The following is a 14,400-nucleotide window of genomic DNA, read 5'->3' on the forward strand; positions in this document are numbered from 1 at the left end:
TTTGAGAGAGAGAGTGGGGGAGGGACAGAGGCAGAGGGAGAGAGAGTCTTAAGCAGACTCCATGCTAAGCTCAGAGCCTCAGGTAGGGCTCAATCCCACCACGCTGAGATCACAGCCTGAGCCAAAACTAAGAGCTGGACACTGAACCAACTGCTCCACCCAGGTACCTCAAGGAAAGGACATTTGAATCTAGATCTTTGCCTGGAATCTCTCCATGTGCCCATCCCCTGGTGCCCATCTCCATGAGCACCTCCCTGGTGCTCAGAAGGGACTTCAGAAATAAATGGACCATTGCCTAGCAGGTGAGGTTCGGCCAGTTGCCTTCATTGCCAAGCAAAAAGTTTACTCAACCAGCCAAAAACCCATGAGGAATTACTTCTGATTCTGACTTTTCCTTATGCTCAAACGTGCCACAATAGCCTGCTCCTCCCAAGATACTGTCCATCCTAGTTTGTCAGGGGTCCTAATCAATACTAATCAATATTTGGAGTCCCAAATCTTTAGTCCTTTTAAAACCACTGACCTTTATCTAGAAAGAAAGGAAGAAAGATAAAAAGACAGAAAGAAAGAAGGAAAGAGAGAGAGAAAGAGAAGGAAAGAAAGGAAAGGAAAGGAGGAAGAAAAAAGGAAGGATGGAGGAAAGAAAGGAAGGTAAGAAGGAAGGAAGGAAACAATGAAGGGAGGAAGAAAGAGAGAAAGAAGACCCTCCCTTTTTTCCCCTTTCTGATTCTGAGCTGCTGTCAGACCAGGGGGCATGGTGGGCCTTGCCCTTATTCTCAGGACAAATTTGTTTCTATTGATTCTGTCCTTTTCAGCTTCCCTGAGTGGCCACCTGCCCAAGGCCCTGCTCTGGCCTCCGCAGGGAATTTAGGGCCAGGCTTAACAAGTCCGTATCCTAGCTACCTTGGAAAATGGGAAAGGACCTTGATGAGAGAGGAGCTAGAAATAGCAGGAGAGCATTCTGAGAGCGAGCAGGCAGACAGGAGCAGAGGACACAGCTGCCTCTGGATCTCAGCTGGAGAATGTTTGTTGGAAAAAGCTAGAGCCTTATTAGAATAGGCTTTAGATGGAGATGACAGAGAGATTGATTAAAGAAACAAATGTGTGGTAGACGCTCTGCCAGGTATGATGTATCATGTTTCATGTATACTGGCTTGTCTCACCTTCCTAAGAGTCGTGAGGGTAGTAATGATTAACCCATATAGCAGATGGGAGAACTAGGGCCCAGAGAGGTAAGTGATGGAACCAGAATATAATCTCAAGGCTGCTCTCAAAACTTGTTCTTTCCCAGGGTACCCTGCATCTCTGAGGACTGGTACCCTAGCCATGTTGCTGGGATACTCTGATCAGCTCTCCAGGGTCAGGCATTAGCTCTGGTCTCCAGCTGGTGAATTATGGGTGGTGGCTCTATAGGCCATTAATTAACCATCAATCAGTCAACCACCAAAACATGAATTAATCAAGAGTTTCAGCTTTATTTTTTTTTAAAGATTTTATTTATTTATTCATGATAGTCACACAGAGAGAGAGAGAGAGGCAGAGACATAGGCAGAGGGACAAGCAGGCTCCATGCAGGGAGCCCGACGTGGGATTCGATCCCGGGTCTCCAGGATCGTGCCCTGGGCCAAAGGCAGGTGCCAAACCGCTGTGCCACCCAGGGATCCCGAGTTTCAGCTTTAGAGTTCAACTGCCTGGGTTTGAATCTAGACTTTGCTGTCGACTAGTTTGGTATATTTGAGCCTTCTAGACATTGAAGTGACCACTTGTCTGTCTATGCCTTCATTTGTTCATCTGTGCAGTGGGCATCAGGCTGTTGTAAGTATTGAATGAGTTCACATGTATGAAGTACTCACTGCAGATGTTAGCACATGGTAGGAGACCTGTTATTTATTAAGTGCCTACTACATGGTAGGCCTGGGAGTAGGGTTTGAAGATGGGCAAAACAAGGCCTGATTTTTGCTTTCTTTGGTCTAATGCAAAGAGTAACAAGTAAATAATCATTCAAACAGAAAAAGCTGTGTTTTAGGGGGTACAGAGTTCATATGATTAGATAGGAAGCTGTGATCTGAAAGATGAATGGGTAGACACAGACAGACAAGGAAGAGGGCATAGGGCTCCAGGCTGAGTGGAAGGCATATACCTGGGCTCAGAAGATACTAGATTGCCTTGCTTTTTGAAACCCTTTCTGTTAGAATCCTCTGTACCCAAGTGCTTGTGTTCAAAGACAAAGTCACATCTTGCAAGGTGATCGTTGGACCAAAGCCTTCACAAAGACCATCCATCAGTGGTCCTCCAAAGCAAAGATTCACCTGGGGCAGTAAGAAAACATGATTAGTACTGGGTCCCAGACAAGTGAGAGGTTAAAAAGGTGGGTTTGGGGTTAAGACTGAACTAGGTCTAGGTCTTCAACTTTTGATGGGTTTCAGGTCACCTGTGGAGACTCTTCAATACATCCTTGGAGACTTTTTAATATATCCCAGGGGCAAACTCTAGGGAGTCCTGAGTTGGTGACTTAGAGGAGGTCTGGAAATCTCCATTTTATCATGCTTAGCCAGGAATGAAGACCATGGCACTAACTCTGAATCCTGGCTCCACCACCCAGCCTCTGGTTGACCTTAGATAAATTATTTAGCCTCTCTCTGTGACCCATTTCCTTCAATGAAAATAATAATATCTATCCATAGGGTAGTATGAAGATGAAATGATAGTAATACATGAATCCTTGGCAAGTAAACATTCCAAATATGGCAATTAGTTTTATTAGCATTTTTGGCCAACAAGGGACTATTCTTTTGGTAAGGTTGGCAATGGGAATGATCTATGATGGGTATCCTGACCCTTTGCAGGCTGGTAATGGTTCTTCTATGGGCTGCCAGGCAGATCAGACATATTTTCAAATTAAGTTCTTGTCCTTTTCTTCTCAATTTTTCTTCTTTGAACTACTGATTTTAAGTGAACTTAACAACACTTTGGCCTTAGGGGAATGTCAGGGTAAGAGTGAATTCATTTCTTCTACAAATCTTTATTGAGGCCTACTGACAGCCAGAGACTGTTGTAGACACAGGGGTGGAGGCAATGGGGGAGTTGTATGGAAGGGACAACAATTAAGTTAGTGTATAAGGAAATAAGATTTATCATTCCATATAGTGATCAGTGATGAAAAGGAACAAACAGGTAAAGGAGTAGAACGGAGAGGGGGAAGTGCAGAGTCTGGATAAATTCTCATGTTCCTTTCAAATTAGTCACTTTGAGCTGCTTTACACTTATTCCAAATATAATGACATTATTCACTATGATTTTCTTTCTCTTGGAATAGCTTGCAGAGACCAGAGCACATACTTTTGAATACTCTTTATAGGGGCTAATATTTAACTATTAAAGGAAATATATCCTTATGGAAAATTTTAATTATGCAAAAATATAGAAGAAAAATGACAATGGCTTTTATTTCTAATGTTCAAACATGACCATAATATTTTAGAGTATATATTCTCAGGATTTTTTATACCTTCAGTCATTGTTATAATATTGTCTATCCTTTTAGACTAGGCCAAACACTTTTTACATTAATGCAAATCTTTATGAACATAACTTTTAAAGTTGTGTAATATACCATGGAATGGTCATATTATAATTTATTTACCAGTCCTTGGTGAAATTTATGTTGTTTGTCACCTTGCCCCTTAATAAAGTATATAGTGAAAACTTCCTTATACATAAAGTTTTCAAAAGATTACTTCCCTAGAAACGGGATTGAAAAATTAAGGTCTTTGTATAATTATCAAATTGCTATGCAAAAGGGAACTATCAAATTGCAGAGGATTGAGTCCTTGAAAGAATGCTCATCTTACCTCATCTTGATTCATTTTTGGTATTATCATTTTTAAATCTCTACAAGATTGCTGGAAAGGGTATGTTCTCCCATTTTTGTTTTAACTGGAATTTTGGCTCTATCACTTACCAGCTATGATGTGACCTTGAGCAAAGTAGTTCATAGTTCTAAGCTTTGGAGTATGATATTCTAGGTTTGAGGTCTTGGCTCAGCCATTAGCAGCTGTGTGACCTTAAGCAAGTCACTTCACTTCCCTTAGCCTCAGTTTTCTCCTTTGTGTGATGGATAAAACCGACCTCGTAGGTTGCTATGAAGACTAAGTGATAACATGTTTGCAAAGCTCCTAGCAAGTACTTATTATAGTCACAAAGCCCAACATGACTGGAAGACATGATTATTATGGCCTCCCCTTACCCTGTAGCTTTAAAATGCCAGCTTCCCTAATCCCCCGCCCTGCAAATCTGCAACTTCGAGAGATTTGATTTGATTTTGTCTGGAGAAGGTTAATACTGAGCAAATTTCCCCCTTGACTTTAGAAGTCAGGCATGATCTCCATGATCTCCGTAAGGGCTGTGCTCTGGAAGCTGAAAGCTGGGAGGTGGCCAAGTCAGACATGAATTGTAGCTCAGGTAAGGGAAACTTGTTTTTTTAAAGATTTTATTTATTCATGAGAATCACACAGAGAAAGGCAGAGACCTAGGCAGAGGGAGAAGCAGGCACCCCGTGGGGAGCCTGATGGGGGACTCAATCCCAGGACTCTGGATCATGACCTGAGCCAAAGGCAGATGCTCAACCACTGAGCCACCCAAGCAACTTGGCTCTAAATGCTCTGTCAGGTGGGGAGAGGGCTAGGTAGAGTGATGACCCCCTCACAACACCTGGTCTCCCGCTGTATGGAAGGTGCCGTTCAAGCTGTGAATGGGAAGGAGACAAGCAGCCCAACTACAGCCTGGTCTTCACTAGACCTGGGGCACCAGGGCCTTCCCATCCGGCTCAGTTTGGTCTCCAGAGCTTCCTGACATTTTCCATTGGAAGGGAAAATGAGAAGGGGCTGGTTAGATAGAAATCTCTCTTCCAGGGGTACCTGAGTGGCTCAGTCGGTTAAACACATGCCTTTCGGGTCAGGTCATGAGCACATGCCAGGGATTGAGCCTGCTTCTCCCTCTCCTCCCAGCTCCTGCTCTCTGTCACTATCTCTGACTCTCTCTCTCTAAAATAAATAATAAAATCTTAAAAAAGAAAAGAAAAGAAAAGAAATCCCTCTTCCATATTCATGCAGGATGAAGGCAGATGTGTTGATTTCCTTTTAAATACGAGTGTCACTTCAACTGTAATTATCTCTTCCCAAATGCAAGTACAGACTGGGGTGGGGTTGAGAGAGAAAGGCTATGAACCTATAATAGAATTAAAAAAAAAAAAAAAAAAACTCAGCAAACTTATAGCCAAATGCAAACTGCCGTCATTCCTGAAACTACTATGGGGAGGCACAATCAATGCAGAACCGGCTTTAGAGTTTACCAGATGGGAGTTCAAATCTTACAGCCCCCACTTATTAGCTGGTGGGTCTCAGAGCCTCAATCTCCTTATCTTTTAAATGAGGATAATTATGGTACCGACCTCATGGTTTTACAGAACTGAAAGAGCAAAAGCATATGTTAGCCCAGTACCTTTAAAATAGTAAGCTCTTGAGAAATGCCAGCTGCTTTTATTATGAGACAGTTGTGAGGGGCAATGTGTTCTTTTATGCAGTTGAAATGTTCAACGATGTTGATATTACAAAGTCTTTCTTTTATGAAATGATGACAGTGCATAATAGTAGTGGGTTTTGATGACCTTATCTGGCAAAATGAAGGGTTGGCATCCTTAAGTTTGCTCTTCAGGAGTAAATGTAGATAACAATATCTTCCAGACAATATTGTTATGAGAATTAGAGAGAGGGGATCTCTGGGTGGCTCAGCAGTTCAGTGCCTGCCTTTGGCCCAGCGCTTGATCCTGGAGACCTGGGATCAAGTCCCCGTCAGGCTCTCGGCATGGAGCCTGCTTCTCTCTCTGCCTGTGTCTCTGCCTCTCTCTCTCTTTGTCTATCATGAATAAATGAATAAAGTCTTAAAAAAAAAAAAAGAATTAGAGAGAGACCCACACAGGTGGGCTGAGATGGAACTCCATGCTTCTATCTATAGCAGCTCTGTCTTTTAGAAATATAATGTGAGGCACATACAGCACTGAAAGTTTTCTGGTAGCCATATTAGAAACATCAAAAGTAATGTGTGAAATTAATTCTAAAAAATGTTTAAAAAAATTTTCCCATTAAGTCTTTTTTTTTTTAATTTTATTTATTTATTCATGAGAGACACACAGAGAGAGAGAGGCAGAGACATAGGCAGAGAGAGAAGCAGGCTCCATGCAAGGAGCCTGATGTGGGACTCCAGGATCACACCCTGGGCTGAAGGCAGGCGTGCTCAACCACTGAGCCACTCAGGAGTCCCCCACTAAAGTCTTTAAGATCTGGTATGTTTTATACTTACAGCACATCTCAATTTGGACCAGGTTCATTTCATGTAATCAGTAACCACAAGAGGCTGAAGGCCACCCTGTTGCATAGCATAGTTCTGGAGAGTATCAGAAGCAAAGCTATAGGGAGAGACAGATTTCTTTTCTTTTTATTTTAGAGAAATTCCCTTTTATTTATTTTTATTTAAATTCAATTAATTAATATATAATGTATTATTGGTTTCAGAGGTAGAGGTCAGTGATTCATCAGTCTTACATAACACCCAGTGCTCATCACATCATGTGCCCTCCTTAAGGTCCATCACCCAGTTACCCCATCGCCCCACCTCTTCCCCTCCAGCAACCCTCAGTTTGTTTCCTATGATTAAGAGTCTCTTATGGTTTGTCTCCCTCTCTGATTTCATCTTGTTTTATTTTTTCCTCTCTTTCCCTATGATCCTCTGTTTGGTTTCTTAAATTCCACATATGATAATTGTCTTTCTCTGATTGACTTATTTTGCTTAGCATAATACACTCTAGTTCCATTCACGTCGTTGCAAACGGCAAGATTTCATTTTTTTGATGAAGGCTGGGTAGTATTCCATTGTATATATATGATATATATATCACATCTTCTTTATCCATTCATTGAGATACTGATTTCAACTCTTCCCTTCCCAAGACTGAATCTTTTAAAAATGCAAAATCAAGCTATGAAAAGCATCTTTCAAATTCATTTTACTTTCTTTGGGATGTCTTTTTTTTTCAAATACTCCGTATTGGTCTCTGGGTGAGCCTGGATGTGGGATGTAGATTTTTTCTTTTTGTCTGTGACCAGCAGTTCTAGCAGGAGAGTACTTTCTAATTTTGGAATAATATAAACCATTTATTAAGTGTCCGGTACAGTGCTAAGTGACTTATGTGTATTGCTTTATTTATTTAAAAAAAATTTTTTTATTGCTTTATTTAAAACTCACAATGACCCTGTGAAATAGGTTCTATTATGCCATTTTTTTACAGTTGGAAAATAGAGGCTCAGAGAAGTTAAGTAACTTGCGTAAAGTCACACAGCAGGGAAATGGCAGGGAAACCTCATCTCACTGAATTTGAAGTCAGCATCTATACTGATGAGCTTTTATGCCATTCTTTATCATTAGCAAATTACACAGTTAGGATTCAAATTCACCTCTGACTCCCAAGTTGTTCCATATAATCACTCTGATGCCACAGGTTTCTCAATTTATTTATTTATTTATTTTTTGGTTTCTCAATTTAAAAGGGAATAATAGTTGTCACTTTGCAGGGTAATTTTGAGGATTAAATGGGCTAATTTACTTGCATATCTGTACTGGAAATGGAAGTGCTTTGTCTCACTATGGGAGCTCTAGTTCTGGGCTTTTACTAGAGGCTTAGGATCTGGTTACCATAAATTTTTGTATCCTTTAGTAACATTCCCAGGAAGTGTGACCCCAGTGCCTGGCACAAAAGGCCAAGAAGTTAGAAAATCTGGGATGACACCGTGGACTCAGGACACTTAGTTCCAGTAGGGGCGTCTCTCTCGGAAGGGCTGAGAAACTTTGGGCAAGTCCCTTCTCTACAAACCATGGGAACAGGCCCGGAGGGGAACTGAATTCTTTCCCAGCTCTGATCCTTCGCTCTGCACAGCAGAGGACCGCGCTATGCGTGCCTGCGCATCCACACACACACACACACACACACACACACACACACCCCACACGCGCACTGTTTAAAGGCCCAGCACATCAACCATGTGACTGCAAATGCGCGCCGTGCTCTGTTCCCCAGTGGGCGGAAAACGCAGGGGTGGCCTTATTATGAATGAATATCGAGCAAAAACCACAGGGTTGAAGCTTCAGAGAGAAGTCACTATGGTGACCAAAGTAGAGAAAACGAGTGCGGGGCCCCCAAAGCCCTCCAAGGTCTCTTGCCTTTCATTCCAGAACTCTGCCGGGCTCCCTGCACCGCGGGCTCTGCTGCGTTAAGTGCCTCAAGGTCAAGGGAACAAAGAGAGGACGACAACTAAATTGGTTTGTCTGTTCCCTTCTTCGTCAGCATCCACCGACCAGGGTGGAGTGGGCTGAGCCTGGAAGGAATTGGGATTTGGATACTGGAGCCAACTCCTACAGAAGGGGGTCACCTCTGAAGGTTCACTGACTGGGTGGGGTGGGGCGGGGTCAGGAGCAGCGCCACCTCCAATTCGATGCACCTGACACTCAAGCCTCCGCTTCTTCCGGAGAATTCCTTATATCATTCAGAGTGCCTAAAAAAATTTTTCTGGGACTTGCTTCTTGCCTTCACCCAGCAAACACACCAGAGTAAAATATGATGTGTTGTGACCCAAAGGAGAACGGTAACTACAGGATGGTGAAGCGTCTGGGTTCTAGGATGCAGACTCTCTTATCCTTCCTCCCACGTTAGATCCTGGGCAACCCACTCAACCTGCAACAGCGCGCTACTGTCCAGCGATTCCGTGTTTGGAATCCTCCCATTGCATGGCTACCCTGGCCCTAGTTTATTCACTCAGTTATATATTTATTTGGTAAAGTAAGGATTTAAACATTTCTTAAATACATGTTCATTATAGGAAAATGAGAAAATTGGGATAACTCGGACATGCAGATGAGCAAAAAGAAAAGAAAACCCACATTGATTCTACCCCCCAGAAATAACTATTCACTTAGTTAGTCATTTGCTTATGAATTCTACGAATATTTTTTGAAAGCCTGCTACGTGTCAGGCACTGTGCTCCAGGAGAGAGGTGTAGTGATGAACAAGACAGACATCACAAGGTTTTTTGTGTTGTATTTTGTTTTCTATATATAGCTATACACACATTCCTTCCTAAAAAAAAAAAAATCTTGGCTGTTTTAAAAACAAACAAATACAAATGAAATAGAGAGTAGGAATTTGGCATAAAAATGAACCAAAGCAATTTAGAACTGTATTTGCATATGTAGTCAGAGGAATGGCTGGGAGTAAACACTGAAATAGCTGCTTGGACGTGAAAAGCCATGAGATAAATGCTGAGACTAGTGCCTGGCCCCCAGCTTCTGGCTCAGAATTTACATTGGATGCACCAAATTACTTCCATGCTCCTACCCAGACCTCTAGAGCTCTAGGAGGGATAAAAAGAACTGTTATCACCTCACAGACATGATTCGACTTAATGTTAAACTTCATATCAACTATTTGAGTTATTTTGATTTCTTAAAAAAAGATTTTATTTCTATATTTGAGAGAAAGAGAGCACAAGCAGGTGGAGGCACAAAGACGGAGGGAGAAGCAGGCCCCCCACTGAGCAGAGAGCCCCATTCAGGGCTCTATCCCAGGACCCTGAGATCATAACCTGAGCCAAAGGCAGACGCTTAACTGACTGAGCCAACCAAGTGCTGCATGATTTTTATTTATGTATTTATTTGAGAGAGAGAAGAGAGAGAGAGAAAGAACACAAGTAGCGGGGAGGGGCAGAGAGAGAAAGAGAGGGACAAGCAGACTCCCTGCTGAGTGAGGAGTTCAACTTGGTGCTGGATCCCAGGACCCTGAGATCATGACCTGAGCCAAAGGAAGAGGCTTAACTGACTGAGCCACCCAGGCGCTTGCACAGCAACTATTTGAGGTAGAGATGATGATCATCATTCCTATATTACAGATGAGGAAACTGAGACTGAGAGAAACTGTCATAATATAGGAGCAATTCTATCAAAATGATCTTGAGGTAGAGGCTTTTCAAGGTTGGCTCTCATATCACATATATCTCTTTAGCTGAGGTTCTCAACTGGTTTTCAGAAAAGCTTCACTTGAGGTTATCAGAGCAAGTGATAGTCTTCCTAGAGAAAACACAGGAGCTCTTTGTAATCAATGAGCAAATAGGTATTGTTCTCTGATACCTATTTTTTTAAATACTCTTTACACCCAATATGGGACTTGAACTCACAGTTCTGAGATCAAGAGTAGCGTTCTCCTCCAACAGAGCCAGCCAAGCAACCCATCTGATACCTATTCTTACTAGCGGTATGACCTTGGGCAATTTGCTTAACCTCTCTGTGCCTTACTTTCCTAACCTGTAATGGTAATAATTACGAAATGTACGTCATAAGGATAAAACACCATTTAGTTGATTTAATGCCTGATAGGAAATAAGCCCATGATAAAGATTAAGAATCATTACTTGGATAAGCACTATTATAAGGAAGCTATAAAATTAGAGTCTTTACAAGATTTTTATAATCTAAGAGCTGCCATATTTCAAATGGTAGGAGAACCCAATTGAGAGAAATGTCAAATAAATAAATGTTCTTAGGATTTTTTTTGAGAGGGTAGGTACAATCAGGGGAGTTTAGAATCTAGTCAGGTTTAACCTGTAGGCTTTGAACTAGAAGGCTAGACAAAAAATGCACACTGATATGCCACTTATCCAAGGATCCTGTCCCAGGGGATGGTGAAGGAAATGGAAGAAATAGCCAAGAAATCAAAGTTGCCAAGAGCACATTATTTGGAGACTGACAGGCCCAGTTCCCATCCTAATCCTATCTCCAGCTCTGGAGGCTTTCTTTGACCTCTCTGAGGCTCCCTTTCCTTTTGGATTGTTGTGAGGATCAGCGTCCATCTCTGCAAAACATGCAGCATGGATTCTGGCCAACCATCACAGCTTGCCCAGGACTGTACCACTTTGAACGCTGAATGTCCTACATTTCAGAAAACCCTTCAGCCCCAGGCAAATTGAGATGGTCAGCCTAGAACCATTCCCTCCAAAGTAGTGTCCATTTTTAAGTAATTTTGTTGACATGGCGGCTGTTGAAAATATACAAAGAAGGGAGGGGCAGCATGTGAAAAAACACCCAAGACTGTAGAGGAAGATGTCTCAGGACAGTGCCCATCTTTGATGTGCCTTGGTACAAGAAAAGTCAGAGAGAAATGGAGCTAACCTTTGATCCTGGCTCATCTGGCTGCTGTCTCTACCTCTGCTTCACACATAGTAGATACTCATTAAACGATTAGATCAATGATGGCTCTCCCTATGGGGATTGTTCTCAATATTAGGATCGACCTTTGTAATATGATGGCCTCTTTCACCAGCCTGTCTAAGGTGAAGATCTGTTACGAGGAGGCAGGTGGTATGGGTTATAAAGCATCCATATGGAACAAGACACTTTAACAGAGTCTATGGATGAGTATACAGGGGTGGGGGAAGATTTAGGAAAACATCTCCAATATTTTTCCTTTTCATTTTTTTAAACCTTTGAGTTGTGTGGTAATCAGTTCCCAATGATCCCTGCCTCTTGGAACTCATGCCATTGTATAATCTTCTTGCCTTATGCTTTGGGCTGGATCTAGTTGATATGCTTCTGAAGAGAACATAGCACAAGTGATGAGATGCCTATTCTGAGATTAGGATATAAAAGACTATGACTTCTCTCTTGCTTGCTCCATTTCTCTCTGACTTTTCTTGTATGCTTGCTCTGATGAAGCAAGCTATAAATCATGAACTGTACTATGGAGAAGCTCGTGTGGCAAAGAGGTGAGGGCAACCTCTGGCCAAAAGCAACCAAGGAACTGAACCCTGCCAAGAATCATGTGAGTGAGCTTGGAAGTGGGCTATTCCCTAGTCAAGCTTTCAGGTGAGACTGCAGCCCCTGCTGGCATGTGGATTTCAGTTTTGAGAGAGACCCTAAACAAAGGATCCAGCCTTTGGATCCTAAACTATGCCTGAATTTCTGCCCATAGACACTGTGATAAAATACATGTATAATGTTTCAGACACTAGCTGTAATAGATAACATCTATCTATATACAGAAAATCACATATAAATGCATGGCTTGATGAAATTTTATAAGCTGAACATACCTGTGTAAACAAAGGTAGATGAAGAAATAGAAAATTTTCAGAATCCTAGAAAACTCCACTCATATTCCCTTTTAGTCATTAGCTGAAATGTCCCCCTTCCCTGGTCAAAAATGACTTCTATTCTAACTTCTAGCAGCATAAATTTGTTTTGCTTGTTTTGGTACTTTATGTAAATGGGATCACACACTATGTAAAATCGCTTCCAGCACATTCTCAGAGAGATCCCTTGATACATTGAGAACCACTGAGACACATGGAGAGAGAGCCAATGATTGACATGTTTGTCAGTAGTTATCCATTACAGTCTTTATCTGAGAGTAGGCGATCTGCTTTTAGAAGAGAAGTATTGGTTACTGGACAGAAATAGTCTTAGAATAGGAGAAACAATTCATTTAGCCACCATGGCTTTGCAGTTCCTTTTGCCTTGAGTAAGTCAGTTCCTTTTGCTTTGAGTTTCTGATCCCCATGTTATTGTTTTAGAGATTTTATTTATTTATTTGACACAGAGAGAGAGAGGGTGCACAAGCAGGAGGAGCAGCAGGCAGAGGGAGATGGAGAAGCAGGCTCCCCGCAGAGTAGGGAGCCCAATGCAGGGCTCAATCCCAGGACCCTGGGATCACAACTTGAGCTGAAGGCAGATGTTTAACCAACTGAGCCACCCAGGTGCCCACCCCATGCCCAGATCATATAGTTAGAGGCCAACTGGGGAGTCACATACAGGTTCATTCATTTCTACTCTGAGTTTCTAGCCACAAAACTATAGTACACTGCAAAGCTCAAGATCAAAGTCTGCTTGTGACAGTGAGAATCCACTTGAGTAGTCAGTTGCATTCCTTATCACTTCTGCTTTTCTATTCACCCATCTGTCTATTCATTTGATGATCTGTCCAATCAATCAATTATCCATCTGAACATGCTCTGAATGTTTGTATGTCTCCAAAATTCATATGTTAAAATCCTAAACCCTCAAAGTGATGATACTAAGAGATGGGGGTCTTTGGAAGGTGATTAGGTCATGAGGGTGGGCTTCTCATGAATGAGATTAATTTCCTTCTAAAAGAGGCCCAAGAGAGCTCCTTTGCCCCCTTCTGCCATGTAAGTATTCCAGATATCTGCAACCCAGAAGAAAGAGGGCCATCACTTAAAACACGCTGGCACCCTGATCTTGTATTTCCAGCCTCTGGAACTATAAGAAATATATTTCTGTTGTTTATAAGCCTGTTCTGTTGTTTATAATACCCAGTCTGCGGTGTTTTATTTTAGCAAACTGACTGGGCTAAGACACCATCCAACCTTCCAACAATCCATCCAACCCTCCATCCATTCATCTAACTATCCATCTAGTCCCAGATACCATGTGTGGCTATCCATTCCACAAATACCAAGGGCTTCTTCTATGCTGATTCTATGCCAGGAAGAGGCTGACTCGGATACGAAAGCTAGGTTCCCACTAGACTTGAAGCTCCCTGAGGGTAGAATCTCTTGTTTTTCTGTGCGAGGTATATAAAATATGATTGGGCTCCTGTCTTCCTTTCCAACTTTATTTCACCTATCTATCTTCTTGCTCATTCCTTTTCAACCACACTGGTCTCTTTCTCTTTCTAGAATAAGCTAAGCCTTCTTTTGCCTTAGGACTTTAGCAATTGCTGTCCCTTTTGACCCAAATGTTCATCCAACAGTGTCAAAAACTGGCTCCTTATCCTTTGCATTTTAGCAAAAAATGTCTTATCCTCAGAGGGACCTTTTCTGATCACCTTATTCTCTGCCCCTATGCTAGCAATAACTGCTTATCATCTCATCCTGTTTATTTCCTTTATGGCATTTCTCATAATCTGTAATCATCTTGTGTATTCATTGCCTATTTTCTAACTCTCTAATTAGAAAAATAAGCTCTAGGCGGCCGGCAACTAATTTTCTCATCTTCTTTCTGCATGCCTTCAGCCTGGCTAGCCCAGTAACTGACACATAGTAGGCTTTCAACATTTATTTGTTGAATAAATGGATGAAAGATGCATAGCCAGATCCTCCCAATATTAGCAAGCTTGAAGAATAGTAGAAAATAAGCCTGAAATATAGAGGAGGAACAGAGAGGGCCTTGAAAAACAAGGTGAAGGGGGTTATATTTGATGTGAACATGGTGAGGAGACTCTTCAGTGCAGGATGAAAATGGTGATTTAAAAGGAGGACTTGGTATGCCGCAATCTGCCATAAA

This window comes from Canis lupus, chromosome 4 (assembly GCF_003254725.2).
Source record: "Canis lupus dingo isolate Sandy chromosome 4, ASM325472v2, whole genome shotgun sequence".
Taxonomy (NCBI): Eukaryota; Metazoa; Chordata; class Mammalia; order Carnivora; family Canidae; genus Canis; species Canis lupus.